This window comes from Monodelphis domestica, chromosome 3 (genome assembly GCF_027887165.1).
Source record: "Monodelphis domestica isolate mMonDom1 chromosome 3, mMonDom1.pri, whole genome shotgun sequence".
NCBI lineage: Eukaryota > Metazoa > Chordata > Mammalia > Didelphimorphia > Didelphidae > Monodelphis > Monodelphis domestica.
The window spans coordinates 213,985,523-214,006,747 of record NC_077229.1 but is presented as its reverse complement, the minus strand read 5'-3'; the positions used below and the strand labels follow the sequence as shown (position 1 = coordinate 214,006,747).

At 34.3% G+C, this 21,225-nt stretch overlaps 1 protein-coding gene and 1 long non-coding RNA gene across 9 annotated transcripts in view; one reads left to right on the top strand and one right to left on the bottom strand.

Annotated features, from left to right (window-relative positions):
- Positions 1-21,225, top strand: part of KIF13A (kinesin family member 13A) — a 231,933-nt gene that overhangs the window by 64,026 nt on the left and 146,682 nt on the right. The gene's annotated exons all lie outside the window — the stretch shown is intronic.
- The window catches only part of LOC103104931 (uncharacterized), an 80,679-nt gene that overhangs the window by 58,479 nt on the left and 975 nt on the right, over positions 1-21,225 (bottom strand). The gene's annotated exons all lie outside the window — the stretch shown is intronic.

The following is a 21,225-nucleotide window of genomic DNA, read 5'->3' as shown; positions in this document are numbered from 1 at the left end:
CACTGATATCTTTCCTACATATTTTTATGGAAGAATGGGTGTGAAATAACAGTGGTGAAATAAGACTGGAATTTATTAAATGTGAGATGTTATTTTCATTCCTTTTTTAAAAAAATGTTATTTACTAGGAAGCTTTCAAATAGTTAAAAAAAAAAACTTCTAAAAGCTTTTCAAAATTACACTAGCTAATCTAGTTATACAAAGGCTAATTAGGTAAATAACACATTATTTAGCTTCTGCTTTAATGTTAAGTCTTCAATAGTTGTCCTCTCCTCCCAAACTAATACTTGATACTTGAGTCCTAAAGATGCTAAGAGAAAGAAGCTATGTTTTAGAAATTTGCCAAGATTATATGATTTTAAGTTCATTTCCAGAGATTTACTCTGCTTTTACTATGCAAGCAGGACTCTTTTAGGGAGTTACTAGTTTCTTTTGATTTAATTTACTGACTGATTTTTTTCTTAGTCTCTGCTTTTAATTTTCTTATTTACATGACACTCAATTCAACACATTTTAGTGTGAATATTTGCATATCATAGGGGTTATGCATCTGTTTTCCATCATTCTATCTGCATGAACAATTCAACTTTATTTTTTAGCCCAGTCTTTTTCTGATGACATTTTTATTTATTTCTCCTGCAATGTGCTCACAACCACTTTGTACTTCTCCATTGCTTTTAGGTATCCTTCATATTTTATTCTTTTTTTAATATATTTTATTCTTTTGAGACTGATATTCCATGACTTTTAACCATATGGTATCACAATAAGAATATCATATGCATTTTAATATGGACCTTAGTTTATAGAGCCTATGGAATATTGAACTCACCCTTTTCTTCAGCTCTTTCAAGGGAGTTAAAGGAAGGCTTCTAGTATGTTGGGTTGACCCCCTCTAAGGGAACTTGAAAAAATTAGACAAGTTTCATATAAATTGTTGTTTGTTGATGACTGTTATCTACATCCTTGGAGATACGACTCATATTGATGAGAGTGTATGATCAAAGTGATGAAGTATGTTCAGAAAAATTTGAGTATTTTCTTAAACACCTTTAGCTTCCCTACTGGAAGAAGGTTGCTACAGTATCAACTTAATCTTTTAAAGATCTTATTGATTTATAATTACTAAAGACTTTATTAGTAGACCTTGCTAATAATTGACTAAGAAAACTTAAAATGTTTGTCGATATATCAGTGTAGGGATATATTTGGTTGATTCATGTGGAATTCAGTGTTAGATATAGTAGTTTATTAAAGATTTTGTCCCACTGAGTATTCATCTCAGAATTTCTCACTGTCCAAAGGCACAATTCTTATGGAAATTTATTAGCTACAATAATGCAGTATTTTCTATAGGAATTTGCTAAAAAATACATACACAATTACATATATTCATATATACTGGCACATGTGTGCTAGAAATAAATACTTATGCTTCTATTTATTAAACAGCTTTGTCTTCTATGCCTATATTCATCACAAACAGTGAAGAGAAGGAAAACAATCTCAGGACAGTTTATATACGAGATTTAACCCTAATAACTATATGACTCTCTACATGGACTGGTTCTGGCACACTCCCATCCTTCTTTTATGTCCATCTTCCTCTTCCCTTTCCTAGAACTCACTCTTCTGCTTTTGCTCTGCTATGCCTTCTTGGTATCTGTACACTATTGTGATCTGTTTGAGAGGGTTCATTGTTTGTAAAGTATTTTACAGTGCTTTGAGACCTGGGTAGAAAGGATGTATTAATCCAAATATAAACTTAAACTCTGTCTAAGAAGGAGTCCTAAATCATCCCCACACCACACTCACCCCCAAAATGTTGGATGGTTTGACAAATCCTAGCAGCTAAGTCTTAGAGAAGTTCAGAATTCATTTAGGCATAAAAAGATTCTACTCTTCTATGGATCAGTCCAATAAGGAGATTAAAAGAGTGAGACTCAAAGAAAATGGAATATTCAAGGGTGTCAGAAGGGCAATGTAAAATGTTCCAGAACTTGGATGATATTCCTTTTGTTGACACAGATGTGAATATTTTTAATAGTGGATCCTTCATGAGATTTAGTGACCAAAATAATTCATCTCCTCATGATCAGTCTTGGTGCTATTTGAAGCTTTTCTAGTTTGGTCTAGGGCTTGCCAGAACTTATGTTCCACTGTTAGAATTTTAGAGAATTTTTTTTTTCAGGATTGAAACACTTATGGATGGGATTTATGATATAGATATGAAGAAAAGTAAGCTAAATGTACAAGAGATTTATTCTTTCATTTATGTACAGTCTTCTTTTTCTTTGTATATGGAAAGGTGTGTTTTAATTAGTTTTGTAAAAGTTGGAGTGACAGAAAAGAAAAAATAACAATATCCTTGCTTACCAATATCATGGAACTGATAGAAATAAAATATAAGCCACATGAAAAACAACAACATGTGTGTGAGAACATGACTCTTGCTATTCCCCCCCCCAAATATGCCAATATCTGGTGAAATAAGAAATCCCAGAATCAGAATTTGAGAGAATTGAGTCACCTGTGTACCATTAATTGAGGTATTGAACTTAAGTGAAAGACTTGCTGTACAGTTAGAAGAAAAAAAGTATTTAATAGGTTTTCAGAATAAGGAAAAAGTATTGGGATTTTTTTGGTTTAATTGCAAGGGCTAATTTTGAACTAGTGGATGCCCTATCATAACCAGAAATAAATCTTCCTTATTTAAGACTCCTGGCCTTTATGACAATTTGTTAGAAATAGTTGCTAATTCGTTCCATTATTGATACTTAGCAACAAGGGCCACAAATTTAGCAAGTTAAGTATAGCTTTTCAACAATAATTATCTCTGATCCTCGGCCCAGATCTGACTAAACCTTTCAGAAGTATGTAAATCTAGAATATCTCTAGACACAGATCACAGATATTTTAGTATTTAGAAAAATTTGTTTGTATTACCTTTTGCCTGCCTTCCTGCCTTAATGAACTATGGAGTGTTTAAGATAGGAAGAACAACAGATCATATCTTGTATGTTGCCTATGCCAACTTGGAACACATCCCTATGTAGTCATTTCTTTTTCTCCTTATAATTGGCCAGAAGAAAAAAATGGATTGTTCTTGATATTTACATATTGTCCAGTATTCATAATGTACCAGATTTGCAAAATAGATGCAGACTTTTCCTTTTAGCATAGTCTCCCTAGGTTATCAAAATGAATTTTAATTCACTTTAATTTTAGTAATCAATATGTACCTAAAAGCAATATTGCAAGGGAATGGGGGAAAGTTGTATTATTAAGTCAAATTAACAATAATAAACTCATAACCCTAAAAAGGTTAGGAAATCCTTTCTGTAGAAGTTTTGTGCCAAAAAGAATAAAACACAGGCCGTGCATTGCTTATTGAATGTCTTTGTGTACAAAAGCATGGTGTACTAGGCATTCTGTAAATGATGAATATATACAAAGGTGTTTTACTTTTATTTTTCATTTCCTTTTGTCCCATAATCCTTTGTCACAGATTAAGCAAAAGGGAGAAAGGTGAAATGGGAACGAGTGACCCCAATTCACCTTTTCTTTTAGATTTATGTTGAAAATGCTCTAAAACAACCAATGTTTATGTTTTGTTAGGGGCAAACCTGACCAGGGGCATACTCCATCAGTTTAGATTCCACTTTGTAATGAAATGAGGCACTAATAGGTTATTTGTCATTAAAAAAAAAAAGGTTTATTTAAAAAGCACATTCCAGCACTTAGCTTGAGTAGACATGTCCCCTCTATCTATGGGAATATATCTAGTCAGTCAAGCAGAAGTCTGGGGAGTCTGAAATGTCCTAATTCTGTTTGGGTGTATATATATATTTTTTATGCCTTTAGGTGACCAGAAAAACACATTAAAGTAGCTAGAGGCTTCCAGGAAACCTAAGAAGCCCCATAGACCAATTAAATCTTGGATATAGCTCTGTTGCCTTTCTAGCTAAAACTACCCTAATTTCTATGGGGAAAAGGGATAAGGATATTACTTTTACCACAGATGTGTGACATTATGTGACGTGACGTGTCTTTTCATCTTTTTCTTTTTGTAAGAGTATATTTTAGCTTGTGTGTGAGCCATCTCTCATCCAACTCCTGCCCTTGAACAGGACTATGGTGAGCTCTTAATTTTCCACAGATAGGCATTGCAAAGCCAAATGAAATCCACAGGTAATTATGCTCAAAAAGAAGACAGCAGAATGGAAATAAAACATCTGGATAGCAGATTACAGATTCAGTAATAAGTCCCTAAATAATTGAAATTTGGTTTATTTTCTTTTAATCCCAGAGAGAGAAAAAATAGTCTACCTTCTACTCTATATCTGTTAATTACTAATTTTTCATAGGTTCCTTGCCTTAAAATTTTACAAGAGCTGAAATTTCAAGTGCCTAATGTATTCATTGGTTTTTATCTATAAAGACCATGCTAGATAATGATATTTCATTTATCTTTCATTTTGGGGAATGACTTTTATATATAGGAATTTTACAAACAATTTAAGCTGTGCTATTTTCAAGTACCAATTTTAACTATTTTAACCATTTTGATACATATCTTTCTAAATTGTTAAGCATTCACATTATTAAAAATCTTAAGAAACTTTGGGTGCTAAATGTATCTTTGAGATGTTTGATGATTGAGTCATTATCAAAATGCATCACCATACCACATAAATAATATTCTTTGCTTTTGTTCTCATCTTTCCCCTAACTATTAAGATGTCATCTCTCATATATTAGATTGCTACTTTTTATCTCTTGTAGGCTAGGAAAGGACATTATAGGATCATAGACTTATAGCTGCAAGTGATTAATAATCAGTCATATAGTCTGTTACCTTCATTTTTACATGGAAATAGAGTTGACCCTCACATATAGCTTAGGAGAGGTGATTATATTTCTCTTTAACTGCTACTATTTTGTTTTCCTTATTCTATTCTCATTACAGGTTCTGTGTAATCAAGGAAAATGTTTTCATTTTTGAATTACTAAAAACTAAAGCATTTCTCTTAATTGGTTAGTTCTGAACTCCCACTGCAATTTATTAGAAATTTATTTAACAAATTGGAGAAACTTCTTTCCCCATAAGCATTTGTATATTTTTCTATCCATAAAATTTTTCTAATCTATAATTAAATAAACATTAAGGTGATTGACTATACTATATATTAACAATGCAAAAATCAATAAAATTTATTTCCAGTGCATTTGCTGTGAGAAAGACCACAGAGAGCAACTTTGGATCATCACAACTTCTGGCTTCACCTTAGTTCTGGAAACAGTCTCACAATTCACTTTTCCCAAGATACCCATAAAAAGTCTCTCCTCATATTTCTGATAAGGCTTAAACTCATTTTGCTTGAGAAATCTGTTTTCTTAGTCCTTTTTCTTTGTCCCTTATTGGACTCCCCCATTTGAATGACAGTTAAACTGTTGCTCTAAAATTGCATGAAAGGCACAATAACAGCATCTACAATTTTAGCAAAAGGCTGTTGAAGCTTGTATTACATGGAGATTAGGAAACAGGGGTGCTAAAGGTTTAATGACTTGTCCAAGGTCATATATAAATAAGGAGCATAATTTCAATTCCAACCAAGTCCCTCTGTTTTCTGGTCTAGCAATCCTTACAATACATTTTCATTGTAATTAAGATTGTTGGGAGCTATATACTAAATAAGTCTATTAAGATTGAATGAAGACATCGAGAGTAAAACACTTGGTTTTTGGGAAGGGCTTCTGATAGCTATTTATAATACTTTGAAGCCCATTTCTGTTCATTTGTTATTTTGTTTTCCAGAAGGTTGAAACTGCTAAACCCTTAAAAAAGAAGAATTATTACTGTAAGTTCCAATGTTGAGGCACAAAAGAAGTTGTAGACTTTCTTTCAGAAAATTTATAATATATTATCAGTCTTGTTCTTTGTCCCATGATTGGAATTGCATGTTCCTACCTAATATGTTTTTCAAAATCATAGTAGAATTTGAATTTTAGTTGAATTTGAATTTATGTAATAATAACTTTTCTTGAGCAGAGAAAAAGATGCTTCACACATATAAAATCAAACACCTTCAGAATTATCTCTAAAAATGAGATATAAAGGAGGAACTTAATTTTGTCTGTCATAATTATGTAATTTAATTAATAAGTAATTTAGTTTATATGTTAATTTGTAATTTAGCCTTATGTGTTACAAGTGCCTCACCTTTGACCAACCCATAAATTTTCTTTGGATCCAAAGTCATTGATTTTCCTTCTTTAAATTTATCTTCCTAAATTCTGGATTTAATAAACTCTTAAGTAAATTGAACATTTCTATATACAAACTAGAACATAAAAAACATTGTACTTGAAACTTTTGATCTATTATCATGTGTAGCTTGCTTTTCTTTAAATTTTTCATTTTTCTTCTTTGTTGACAGCATTGGCCCTCCCAACTTAAAACTGGCTTAATATTTTGGAGACTGACAGGACTTTAGTTATTGCTTAGGCTAACTTTTTTTTCCATAAAGATAATGAAACTGTTAAGTGACTTCTACAATTTAATGGCTGGTTATTAAAATATCTTTCATTTTATTTTTATGTTGAAAACCTACTGTATTTTATCTTATTTTTAAAAATGTATTTATTTACTTAATAAATTTAGAATATTTTCCCATGGTTACATGATTCATGTTCTTTTCCTCCCCTCCTCGATCCTCCTTCCTGGAACCAATAAGCAATTCTACTGGGTTTTACATGTATCATTGTTCAAAACCTATTAACATATTATTACTATTTTCACTAGAGTGATAATTTAGAGGCAATATCCCCAATCATATCCCCATTGAACCATGTGATCTAGCAGTTGTTTTTCTTCTGCATTTTTGCTCCCACAGTTCTTATTCTGGATGTGGAGAGTGTTCTTTCTCATAAGTCCCTCAGAATTGTCCTGGATCATTGCATTGCTGCTAAAAGAGAAGGTCATTTTGTTCAACTGTGCCACAGTGTATCAGTCTCTGTGTACAGTGTTCTCCTGGTTCTGCTCTTTCACTCTGCATTAATTCCTGGAGGTCTTTCAGGTTCACATGGAATTCTTCTGGTTCGGTATTTATTTGAGCACAATAATATTCTATCACCATCAGATACCACAGTTTGTTCAGCCATTTCCCAATCAGTGGACACCCCCCTCATTTTCCATCTTTTTGCCACCACAAAGAGTGCGGCTATAAATATTTTGGTACACATATATTTCTATATTATCTCTTTGGGGCACAAACCCAGCTGTTCTATGGCCGGATCAAAGGGCAGACAGTCTTTTAGTGCCTTTTGGGCATGGTTTCAAATTGCTTTCCAGAATGGTTGAATCAATTCACAACTCCACTAGCAATGCATTGATGTCCCGACTTTGCTACATCCCCTCCAACATTTTTTTTCCTTTGCTGTCATATTGCCAGTCTGCTAGGTGTGAGGTGGTACCTTGGAGTTGTTTTGATTTGCATTTCTCTAATTATGAAAGATTTAGAACACTTTTTTCATGTGCTAATTGATAGTTTTGATTTCTTTATCTGAAAACTGCCTATTTATGTCCCTTGCCCATTTATCAATTGGAGAATGGCTTAAAATATCTTTTAAAGTATTACTTTTAAAGTATTAGTTTTTAGTGGTTTCCATTAATCACAGTAGTGATTGATGAAAATGAAATATTTTTCTATTGTACTTAGATACATTGTTATTGGAAATACAAACATCATGTTTTCTTTGCATATGAAGATGGCACTATTATAACTCGCCAGCACCAAACTATGATTTCAGAATTGTTTTCCCTGTAGTAATGATCTCCTTTGTGAAAAATGTCACGTATTGGTCAGTCTTGTTTATATTTAAAGAGTACAATCTGAAGTTAACTGACCTACTGAACCTCAGACCATAACTTTTACTAATGATAGTATTTAAAAAACTGAGTTAATTAGCACAGATACTACTTTATACATAATCTTTACTTTTCCCTGTATCTACTAAAGAGTATAAGTTTTTAATAGAGTACTACCAGCCTACATATGGATGTACTTTTGTTTTGTTTAATTGTTTTTAAGTTGTGTTCAACTTTTCATGATCCCATTTGGGATTTCTTGGCATTACTGGAGTAATTTGCTATTTCCTTCTGTAGCTCATTTACAGATTAGGAAACTGAGACAAAGTAAAGTGACTTACCCAGTGTCATAGAGCTAATAATAAGTGTCCTAGGCCAGATTGGAGCTCAGACCAGACTCCAGGCTCAGCAATTTATCCATTGCTCCATGTATCTGGCATATATTTGGAATATTCATGGAAAATTAGTATTCTTGGTGGGAGGGTTTGCCATATCCTTTTCAGGACTGTTTTCTTTCTTTGGGGTCCACCTGCCACCCAGCTCTCACCTGTGGCTCCAAGAAGTTATAGCATTTGCAGTGGCAACATCCAGGTAAATCATCTTGGCAGATGGGCTAAACTAGGGTGAGTAAACTAATAGTTCTCAAACCTGTAGAAGAGATGGATGAGAAGAATTTGTTCTATTTGCCACGAAGGCTGTAGAAATAGTCACTATGGAGCTCTTTGAGGTTGATCAGGCATGGAAGCCCTCCAAATCATCCATCCCAGTCCATTGCCAGTCATTCTGACTTACTTCTTTTCATGGAACTTCCATGACTCTGGAAGTATGAAGTTGATGACTTTGTGCAACTCTGCTTCATTTAAATCCAATTTATGAATGAGTCAAAAGACATCACCAGTGCTCTACAAGCAAAGTCAGAGGTTTCCCATTTTATGTTCTTTCCACCTTTGGAATATGAACCACTGATGTAATTTTGGTCACAGCCCCCTTTTTCTAAAAAGACTTATATATGACCAAAGAATTTCTAGAGTTGGAAGAGATCTTGGGTAATATTGACCAGTCTACATATGAAAAAGCCAATTGAAGGGGTATTTTTTTCTGAACATTTTATGTTTTGAATTAATCAGGATATATTATTGGTGGTTAAAGCATAGGATTTGGTATCAGGAGGACCTGAGTTTGAATCCCAGCCTCAGACACTTACTAACATTTACCAGTCTGTAAAACTGGGATAATAACTACCCCAAAGTTATTAAGAAGATCAAACGAGTTAACATGTATAAAGTAGATTATAGCTAATAGCTGAACTAGAGAGGAATAACTAGGAAGTACATTAATGGTAGTTCTCTGTGCATATATATGTTTACAGTTAACTTATGATGAAGCCATAAAAGAACCTGAAACAGTGAATTAAATGTATTCTCTTTTGTGAAATGCAAGCTATAAGAAATTAAAACATACTAAGTGTCATAATCAAGGGAGAAATCCTTCCCTAAATAATGGAATTCTATTCAAAGGAATAGAATTTTAAGTAATAGGTCAATAAATATTAATTGCTTGTTGTTACTACATTAATCTATTTACTTATTTATTTTGGTCTCAACATGTTATTATATTAGCATAGGGAAATAATCTCCAGAAAACTATGAATGAAAATCAGCACCTATTCAAGTCTGCAGCACTTACAGATTCACTTTCTTTGAGTCACACAGCTGATATGTGAGAGAAGTGGTACTTGAGCTTAGTCTTGCTTACCTAAATGCCTGCTTTCTATCTAGCATTACTGTACTGTCTCATAATATACACTAGATAGTGTAACTATAGCTGTAGCAGTGATATATTTAGTCTAGATTTGAATATTTTTCTGAGAATGCTCTATTCAAGTTACATTTTATATTTAATCTCCACTAGTGTGCTTTATGGCCATAATCCTTGATAAAATGTGTAGGTTTACAAATGTCCTGTTGTATGATGATTTTGAAAAAGTGATAAGAGGAACATTGCATCTATATTAACCTAGCTTTAGTTAACCTAATTTAAGTTCTTGCTGGAATCATCAGACTGGGAATTGTAGCCATGGTGATTATAGAGCTGGATTTGCAAATGTGGCCAGGAAGAAGCTCCTCAGAGATGGAACCCCCAGAGAATGTAATACCTTTGCACTATCTTTGTGTCTCTTGAATGGTGATTCTGGTTGCTTGGTTATTATAAGTTTAAAGATACTGTGCTGTTTTAATTAAGATTTTCTTCTAGTGAGGAAAGGGAAAGGAATGGCATGACAATGTGCCATATGTGAATCTTAAAAATTCTCAGACCCTACTTCAGAAGATTTGGTTAATACCATTCCACATTTTAAACAATGAAGGTACTTGATCAGGAATGTGAGAACTCTACTCCACCCATACTTAAGCATACTTTAGGGGAAGATAAAGTTGTAAACTCTTTACTGAACAATGAAAAGTACTTAACCCATACTTAAAGTAAAGCTAAAAAACCTTAAGCTGGGTCTATTTTTAGATCTAATACAAAAAAGTGCTAAGTACCTATGAAGGTCAGGCAACTTGCAAACTTGCAAGGGACAAGCTTAACAAAAGAGGTGTGAAGTTTTAGTCTACTCAGGTGTGAATTACTCAAAAGTTTAGTCTACTCACGTGTCAATTAAGAATGGTCAGTCCTTTGGAAAATGTCTACTGTGATTGGTAGATAAGAAAACTTAGGGGAGGTGACATAGGAGAAAATTCTCTTTAAAAGGAGGACAGAAAGGGCTCTGAAAGGTCAGTTTGCCAAAGCTGAATTGGAGGGTCTCTCTGAATACTAGAGTTTTTCTTGGAAAGATCTTGTGGTGAGTTGATAAAAGACTGACTGATCTCTCTCTTAAGGCTTAAGCCTAGGCTGACCTAGCCCTTTTTTCATTATTTCCTCTTACTCTCTCTCTCCCTTTCCTTAATTCCTTAATTTATATTAATTAAAATTTCCATAAAACCCAGCTGACTTGGGTATTTCATATTTGGGAATTTTCCCCATGGCGACCACTTTATTTTTGATATAAAATCAAGACACAAAAAATTATCTTTACAGTTTTGGCTATTCAAAGTCTTTAAACCTTATCTTTGCGGTCACAGTTTAAGGCAAGCACTCTTTTATCTGTCACACATATTGTTGTATATATAGATATAGTTGACATTAATAAAAAATAAATTCATTTAGAATAATTAATGAATACATGGTTGCTTTTTGTTATTTTCTCCCAACTCATATTGTAACATATGTTAAAACTTTTTTACATTAAAAAAGGGTCTTCATAAGCAAAAAACCTGAGAAACATTGAATTTTAAGGTCTTTTCTAGCTTCAAATCTGTGATCTTATTAAATCACATACTTTAAGAGAAATTGAGGCATTTGAGTTTCCAGTTACTGTACTTGACTGAAGAGTTGTATACCCAAAATGTATGAATTAATGGGTTCATGAACTTTCTTATAGTATCCTGATAGAGTGATCTTCATTATGGCAACCAACACTTACCTGGCCCATTAAGAGAAATATTTCCCAAAGTAAAAGGAAGGTTCTAGAGAGTGAGTAACAAGGCAAAGCCAGTTGTGTAGCTCAATAGTGAGATAATTGGGTTCTGTCAAATATTTTTATATTACCTGCTTCTGGCCACTAATAAATGAAACATCTCACAGGCTTCTAAATGAGGCTAGGGAACCTAGTATCTAGAGAAGAAGGAGGGATGTTTTGAAGAGCCATGGCAAAGTGAAAAGAGATGCAAAAATTCCATTAGATAAATAAATTTCAACTTAAGTCCTTGAATTCTTTGTGTCTTATGAATTTCTTTATTGACTGCTATCTGCTAAATAAATTCCCACCTGGACTGAATAAGAGAATATAATAGAGAAAATATTTTAGAGAACAGTGACAAGATGAAAAGAGATGGACGAGTCTCATTTTCATATCTTGATATCCTCAGGCAGTATTTATATTTCAGTATTTAGTCTTAAGGGTTAGCCAATATACTAGATAAAAAAAACTTGAGAACTTGCTGCTAGAAATGGAAGGCAAGGCAAATTTTATTTAGCCTATGGAACACACATGTGAAATCATAGTCCTCAGAACACCTCTGGACTTGTAGACCAAACCAAATTAAAACACAAAAAATATGTAGTACTATTAGGATTAATTAAGCCATTGGGCTAATGAGGACCATTTGGAGTAACTGGGATCTTAGCAGCTAATGACAGTCTAAAGAATCGTGGGTAAGCTTTCTTTAAGGCCAGACAGAATCTTGGGAAGGGTGCCTCTTGGAATTCTGGGTAGCCTGAGTCAGTTGGGTTTTCCAACTGCCAGTGGACTCTTGGAAGTTTTTTCCCTAGGATGAGGCAGGTGCTTCTGTTCCCTGGAACACTGAAGAAAACCCAGTGGCAGGTGAAGGACGGGAATAGGTTAGAGTTTCTGGAATAAATTTGTGGGGGAAATCAACAGAAAAGAGAAAGCAAGAGACTGGTTTTCCTTTGTGTGACTGCTGAGAGGACCAAGCCATTTTGCCTTCTGCTTAGGCGAAAAGCCTAGCTAGGCCCAAGAAGGGCTGGCAGTGGGCAGAGAGAGAGTGAATAACCAAATTGATTTAAAGCTGGAGGATTAGTAATTAGCATTGCTTATTTAGTATAGACCTTGTTTTTTTTTTTAATTTTATTTAGTCAATTTAGAACATTGTTCCTTGGTTACAAGAATCATATTCTATCCCTCTGTTCCCTACCCCACCCTTCCAGTAGCCAACGTGCAATTCCACTGGGTATTACATGTTAGACCCCAGGTTTTTAGTGATACTTTTAAGGAGGGTTTTTCTTGAGCAAGAAGCAAGTTCTAGTGAACTAAAAGGTAATGGGTAAAAGTTTAGATTCCCAGTAAGACTAATGAATCAATCCTAATCGTCAACCTTCATTACCTTTCCTTACCTTTCTTCAACTTTTTCCCAATATTTATTAAATAGAGATTTTTTACATCTGTCTCCAGCAGTTATCCTTAAGTAGGCCCAAAACAGTTCCACAGAACTTCAGTAGCCACAAGCTATTAGGCACCTGCCTGATCTACTACAAGCAGTAAAAAGATAGTGTATCCAGTTTCCTCCTCTTAATATTCCTATATTAACATTCCTGTCTGTTCTTATTTGCAGCATTATTATTTACATGAACAGTACAACATAGATAATGTTAATTTGTGGTTCCATAGTTTAATATGCAGTCTGCAGAAATCCATTTCTAGGTGAGTTTGATACCACTGGTGCAGAGAATGTGCTGTATTTGAGATTCTCCTGGCATCCTCTAAGATTTTATATATACACATATGTATATATATAAAACATGTGACTTGCTCCTTGTCCAAGAGGAGAAAGTGAAACAATCTGAGCTGATGATAAGCCCTATAAGTAGTAGGTAAAATATTAGAGAAAGAATAGCAAAAGACAGGATCAAGCTATTTTCCATGAAGAGAGTCTGATGTCTGTACACAAATAAAGAATGAGTAATAAAGTAAGAGAGAGAACCTAATAAGGTCAAATGAGATAGAATATATAAAGTACTGTGCAAGCCTTAAAGTTTTACATTTACTGTTATGCTCATTTCACTTTTTAACTGGGTAACTAGACTGATAGGCTGTTGCATCCTTATGTCAACAAACATTTGATAGAATTTTTAATGCTGCTTTTGTGGCAAGATTGAGATAACATATCTCAGATACAAATCAAAAAGGGAGTATCCTTAGCATGGATAGTAACATGTAGCATCTGTAGTTGTTTGAATAAAGAGCCAAAGAGTCTTCTGGGTGATGGCAATTTGTAAAGGAGAGCCCTGGAGATCTGTCCTTGGCTCTGTGCTATTGAGTATGTTTTCTTTTCCAGTAATTTGATAAAGCGTAGGTGGAATCTTTGTTAATTTTGAAGATTACATGAAGTTGGGAGAAATAACAAACACTGGACAACTTAGTCAAGATTCACAATAATTTGAAAGTCAGTCAATCAATCAGTATTTGTTAAGTGCCAACTTATACCAGGAACTGTGCTAAGTGCTGACAGGCTACAACAGTGTTTCAAATTGAAGCAACCTAAATATAAAATTATACATTTAAATTTTAGAAAGGAACTTCATAAATATGAAATCAGGGAGTGGATGTATCTAAACAACAGTTGCTATGAAAAGGTATTGAATTCTTACATGACGAATGAAGTTAGATAGATGACCTTTGGGTCCTTTCTAAGTTTTGTTCTATTATTCCAGAATTCTATAAATTCTCTTTGACTTGGATAACAAGATTCAACTTTTTTGAATTCAGTTAGAAATTAAAATACTTGGTGATGTCTGCTCATCTGAGCAATTTGTGATTGTACTTTTGGATAACTTTATGACAACATAGGAGAAATAAAGTTGTGCTTTGAGTTTTGATCATCCATTAAATGTGACTTAGTGAATACTTTCCTTGTTATTATGGTGTAGTTTTATTGTTTTTTTATCAGTCATTTTATCCTTTGATGCTTTCAGGTATAAAGTCCTCCAAAGCTGTTTTACATGATAAAATAATTGACTGTAAAAACTAAAATATTAGATCTGTGTTGTTTTTAAAACATTCACCTTTAGTCTACTGAGCTGTTAGACCATCTGCTATGGCATCCATTTTGCTGTTGAAGGAGTTTTATTTCATTTTTCTTCATATAGTTAGGTATAACAATATGTTGGACCAGATGTCAAGTGTGAAGGCTGATGCTTCAACATTCCCATAATGTTTGCAGTTATACATCTGCTCTTGGCAACTTCCTTAAAAATGCCCTAGATTTATTTGCTAAATTTATTCTTTTATAAGTGGGAGGGAGCAGCAGATTTATTACCCAATCTTCCCTTGACCTTCTCTATACCTGTACCCCTTATACGTTTAGCATGCTTATTTTCTTTTAAATCATAACTTGTCTTCTGGGGGAAAATGCATTCCCTTAAAAAGAAAAGTTAAAACTGATGTTTATTTTGGTATAGGGCTGTTTTTTCCTCCTGCCATTTTCTGAGATGAAGTTGTTTTGATCTAGGTTGTTATTTTATGTGTGATGGAGGGAGCCAGTATGATATTCTAAGAATTGTGTTGAATTTGAAAACTAAGGTGATGAATTTAAGTCCTAGCTCTTTCATGTAACAAGTAACCTTGAGCAAGTCACTTAAACTCTCTAATTACATTTTCTGTAAAATGTTGGACTAGCTGATGTCCGAGGTTCCTTCTACTTCTAAATCTGTAATCCTTTGTATAATCCAAGAAGATTCTCATTCTGGAAAATTTGGGGCAAATTCCATGAATAATTTCATTACTGGGATAAAGTCCCAATTTTGTAAATGAATGAAACCATGGACAATTACACCTCAGTTCAAAGTAAGCCCAATTGATTTTTTTAGTGTGTTTTGCTTGAATTAAGAGGGAAAGTGAACACAGATGTGACCAAGCATATTGGTCACTTTAAAAAAATTAGTTTTAGCTTTAAATATTTAGGGAATTTGGATTGTAATTGTAGATAGTATGTAAATATCTGACACTTTTATTTATTAAGTAGGTCCAAATTACTTGATAAATATTTATGTCCTAATAATTTGAAAAAAGTAATATACATGAATGGAAAGGAAAATATCTTATTTAATTTGTAAATTGGTGAAGCAGTGGTTAGAGCACTCTGCTTAGACACTGCATAACTTCCCAAACCTTGGAATCATATTGAATACCACCACTCTTCTTTTCCCGTTCCCAATCAATTTCAAATGGCACTTGCTTTTTTTTTTTATCCCAGCAATCACTGAAAAACCCAGCTTTGCAAAGAAATAAAAAATTAGAAAATTGCAGAAGTTACTAGAATAGCTGAAAGAGTATCAGTAAACAAAAACCATCTCTAACATTCAAGACCATTGTTGCAAGGAAGCAGTGCTCTCTAATGTAGACATTATAAAATTATCTCAACCTAGAAGTTTCGGCAGTTTCTGATAGAAGTCTAGTATTACTCTTGTTTCCTTGAAAAAAAAAATTAACTGCCACTCAGCTTCCTTGTGAGTTTTCACAGTTTAGGAACTTAAGGACATAAATGCACCAAGCGTACTAGAACTAATGAAACTGTCCAAAGGATATATTCAGAAATTCATTTTTTACTTAGTTCTAATAAACCTGCCAAAAGAATTTTTGGGGTACCTATTGTGTTTCCAGTTAGTTTCTATAGGGCTTATAAAAATAACTTGAACTGTGATACCTACCCTTTAAGAATTTTAAATTCACTTAGGTCTAATTTATTTAATTGCTAAACAGCTATCATTAAGAACAAAATTGCATGGTACAAACAGTAAGATTTCAGACAGAGGAGAGAATTCAAAAATCAGTGGTTAGAATAGTTGAAGAAGTCTTCCTGGAAGAGTTGACTTTTGAATTGGGCCTGGAGATTCAGCTTAACAGGAGGGGAAAAAAAACATCATTTGCTTTTGAATGGAGAAAGCAACTGCAAGATCAAAGGCTCAGAAATGGGAATGAGCAGAGTTTTCATAGGACAATAAGGAGATCTTGATTTGAGAAGTAGTAAGGCTTATAAGTAGTGGCAAATTGGTGATGCAGTGGTTACCACACTTTGCTTGGAATCAAGAACACCCATGTTCAGACACTTAATACATATGGGACCCTGGGTAAGTCACTTTATCTCTCTAAGCTTCAATTTCCTCCTCTCTAAATTGAGAGGATGAACTTGATGACTTTTAATTTCCTTTCCAGCTTTCAGATTATATGATCCAATAATTCTAGTGTCTAACAAAATATAGTAAGTGCAACCTTGCAAAGTCCTCAGCTCTATCCTTCTTCCCTCTCTTGCTTCTCCCACCCCCCTATCTCCCATGTCAGGTGAACAAAGAACTTTTATTATAGTTTTATGGTTTGATTTTGGAATTCCAAATTGTAGGGAAGTTCAGTTTACCTCTATAAGGTATTCTTAAATTGTAGTAGCTCTCAAGTTCAAGAATGTATGTATTTTGGTTCACTAATGGGGAATGCTACCATTAGCTAAATGAACAAGTTAACCATTCATTCTCTCTGTATAAATTAAGCATGCCTGGGGGAGAGTGTTAAATTTTTTAGGCCATCTGATTACTCTTTAATGGGCACTTTGCTGCATCAATTTACTTAAGCCACTAGGGCAACCTCCATCTGCAGTGAATGGAATTTACCAGGGAAATTGACACAAGGACACAATAGTTTCTAAAGTCCTGATAAATCTTTTGTTTTATTTATTTTTTCTCAATAGAATGGGCAAATGTCTGTTCATCCAATTATTTTCATATATGATTAGCTTTATATTTATATTATAATGTGTCTTCCTGATATATTATTTTTTATTATTGTATAGTATTTGTGACATTTTTCCTTCATGTTTGTCTCAAAGATTGCACATCATTCTCTAAAAATTTCCCCTCTGTCATCCCTAACTTGGCTACTCTGTGAATATATTTAACTCACACCTAAAAAAATGCTGTGCCACTTAGTAAATTTTATTTGTGATATTAGTCAATCAACAAGCAAAATATTAAGTGCATACTCTGTGCCAGGCACTGTGGTAGACTCTGGTCATCTTAAAAAATGTAACAATCCTTACTTACAAGAAGCTCATATTTTAATGAACACATATATAAGTATATTGAATAAATATAGGCGTAAATAAAACAAATACAAAGTAGTTAGTTATGGGAGAATAGGAGATGGTGCTTGAGCTGCATCTTAAAAAAGAGGAATTCTGTGGTATACTAAATTGCTTGCTCACATCTGGCTCTTAAAAGGAAGAGGCTAGATTTCTGAAGGGATGAATTAGGACAGTGACCATCCTTCTTTCTTCTGTCCAGTCAATATCCATTCTAAGCATGTCACACTCTACTCAGGAAATGAGAGAGGGAGAGAGAGAAGAGTTATATTGATATTCTTACATGATCTTTCAGCATTCTGTACAAAGGGCCAGATTGCTTAAAAACTGTGAAATAAGGTTTGTTTCCTGAGGGGAAAAAGGAAACATTATTAGAATGGTGATGAAGAAAGGGTCATTTCATTATTGGCCAGCTGAGGAGGTAAAAGCACTGCTTGGCTACAAACCAGCATTTGGTTTTTGCCACTGGTGGTGATTGGCAGGCAGCTGTGGTGTAAAGGAAACCCCTTAGAACCTCAGAGAGTTCTCTCACATTCTGTGTGGCCAGTCCTGGCCTCTTCCTAGCCATCCTATTACTGTTTGGCTAACTGAAATGTGAAAGAGAAAAATTTTTAACTGGGTCAGTCCTAGTTTATGTGATTGCTGTTATATGCATGAGTTATAATTTTTGCAAACAAAACTTTTAACAGGTTTTTCAAAATATTTTTAAAAGGAATAAAAGTAGTGAATTTTGGAATTAGGGATACAGTACATGCAATTTTCAGTATTGTCACACCTGCTGTGAGCAGATGTTTTCCATTGCCATGTATAGAATAAAGACTATTTATTGGTCTACATTCCTAACTTACGAAATAAAAGGCAAAAAAGCTTTCTTAGAATTAAAGTTGAGCATATATTAACATGGCAGTAAATATTTAATTTCTAAAAATAGGAAGGTTTTGAGAATGACTTGATAATTGGTAAAACTAGTTATTCTTGTACCACATTAAAGAGAAACGGTGTAGTTGTACCCACCTTGTAGTCCTGTGCTAGATATTTGTTTCAATTTTTCTAGCTCTCAACCAGATTTCATGAGACCTGGTGTGAGGAACAAAGATTGGTGCTCTTCTTTGGTTTTTGCATTTTAAGGGAAAATAAAATGCTTTAGCTTTACAATTCCATTTACAGTAGGATAAATAGCAATACATATGTAATGGACCTTCCTTCCCCATAGACATGAAGGAGTAAACTCATCTACCTGACTGTGGACCACATGCGTTTTCATTCATCTGTCTCAAGCTTTTGACTCTGGTTCTTAATTTGTGCTCTGGGAACTAAGGGAGGTCTGTTGGTAACTGAAAAAGAGCTCTGTGCTATTTTTGCTTTACCTTTTTTTATTCCCATGCCCTTTCAGTGGAAAGTCAGTTTTCTCATCCTGAGCTCCTTCTCTTTTTTAAATAAGGCTTAAAGCTATGGGATTTCTCTCCCTTTCTCTTGAGAATAGTACTGAAGTGCCAGCTTAGAAGCTAACAAATTGATATGGTTAAAGGGAGGTCAGGAACAGTTCAGACCACAGAACCAAGTGAATGTTAGAGCAGGAAGGGACCCTAGAGATCATTGATTCTCAGCCTCTTCATTTTATCAATTATGGTCCTGTTTGCAAAACCTCTCAGGTGTGTGTCTGAACATTTCTCTTTAGAATTTCACCCAAGATGCATTTGTAATTATTTCTAATAGTGAACAGATAACTCTAGAAAAAGAAAAAATAGAATATCTTACTTTGTCAGCATTTAATTATGTAAAGAATATCACCTAGGTAATGGTACATTAGTTTCCCCTGTCCCCAAAATCTAATTGTATAAAGAATGCCACTTAGGTAATATAGTTCATTAGCTCAGGGTTGGGAAACCATACATGTATATGAGAATTCTGGGAGGAGAATTCTGGAGATATCAGAGGCATTTCCTTCAGTGATATTTTTGTAAGATTTCTAGGTGTTCTTAAGTTGTTAAGATTTCTGGAACAGTAGGGAAACTAACAAGTTGTTAGTATACAAGAAAACTTATTCAACTAGGCATTGTGGAATTCACATGACACCCCTCTTGCCTGGGAAGCTGAGGCTGGTGAATTTCTTAAGCAGAGTATTTTTTAAGGGGAAGTAAGCTAGCTAAAAGTCCCTTTTAAGTTTAGCATTATGATTATGAGTCCTTGGAAATTGAGGGGCTGCTAGGTTGCCCCAGGAAGAATGAACTAGCTGGTCAAAGCTCTTGTGCTGATAAGAATGGGACTAGGTCTTAACTAGCCCCCACATTGATAACCTTAGAAAAAACACAGAACTATTAGTCAGAAAAATCAAGGGAAAGGGGTTCAATGAGACAATAGGCCTCTACACAGAGTTGCATACCACATGCCTACGCAAGAGTCCGAGGATTGAACTCTGGTCGCTCTGGACACTGACCCCTGTAAAAGCCAACCTCACTAGATTGGACAATTCCAAGGAGCTATTAAAGTCGGGGAGTTTAAATACCTTTTCTAGGTGAAACATGGGGGCTGGGGATGAGAGGGACAGTTGATTGGCTTTAGTAATAGTCATAGTCACATTCAATAGTAATAAAGGAAAATGAGGAGTTCCAGACAGGAATAACAGTGAGGGACTGATGCTTTACAATGGACACAAAAGGGAAGGACACAGCCAAGGGCTGGGCCATCTTAGTAAGGGACTTTGGACTTAGGGGAGAAACCACTGGGACCAAAGAGATACTTAACATCTGATGTGATTAGCCATTTTGACTCAAACTACCTTAAAGTCTATTGTTAGTCTGAGACTGGTAGAAGTAGGACTTTCCCTCTGGGAGCTTTAATGCCTCATGGTGAAAGCCTCAGGTTTAAATCTTTCTAGGCTATATGTTTGGAGACTTCTAGATTCCACGTTGACACATTTAAACACAATTTTTAACATTCTTTCTTAAATTTTTTAAGTTCCAAATTCTCTCCCTTCTTCTTATCCTCCCTTTCCCCTTTTGAAATGGTGAGCAGTCTGAAATAGATTCTACATGTGTGATCATGTAATAAGGAGCTCTTGTTGACTGAAATTGGGGAATTATTTGTTTAGACATTTTTTCAGGCCTGTTCAACTCTTCATGACCCAATTTAGGGTTCCTTGGCAAAGATTGAAATAGTTTGTTATTTCCTTTCCCAGCTCATTTTACAGATGAGAAAACTGAGTCAAAGTTAAGTGACTTGCTTAGGGTCACAAAGCTAGTAAGTGTCTGAAACCAGATTTGAACTCTAGATGATAAATCTTCCTGATTCCAAGCCTAACACTTTTATCTACTGCCCCTGGGGAACTATTCTGGTTAATGCAAAGAAAGCATCATTTGAATTTGATTTGAAAGAATTCTGGTGTTTTGTTTTGTTTTCCCAGTTGGTTGCATATTGTTTCTCTAATGACATTTTGTAAAACAGAAGAGGCATTTATGTATCAATGTATTGGATTCATGGCATGAATTTCATTGGCAGCATTTCACCCAGAGACTAGTTATAACCATCTTTAGTTAAGACCACATAATTCTGTGGAAAAACCATTGGACTTTGGAGTTGGAAGTAGGTTTTAAATACTTGTTTTATGACTTAGTTACTGTGCAACTTTGGACAAGTTAGTAAACCTTTCTGAACTTCATTTCCTTCATT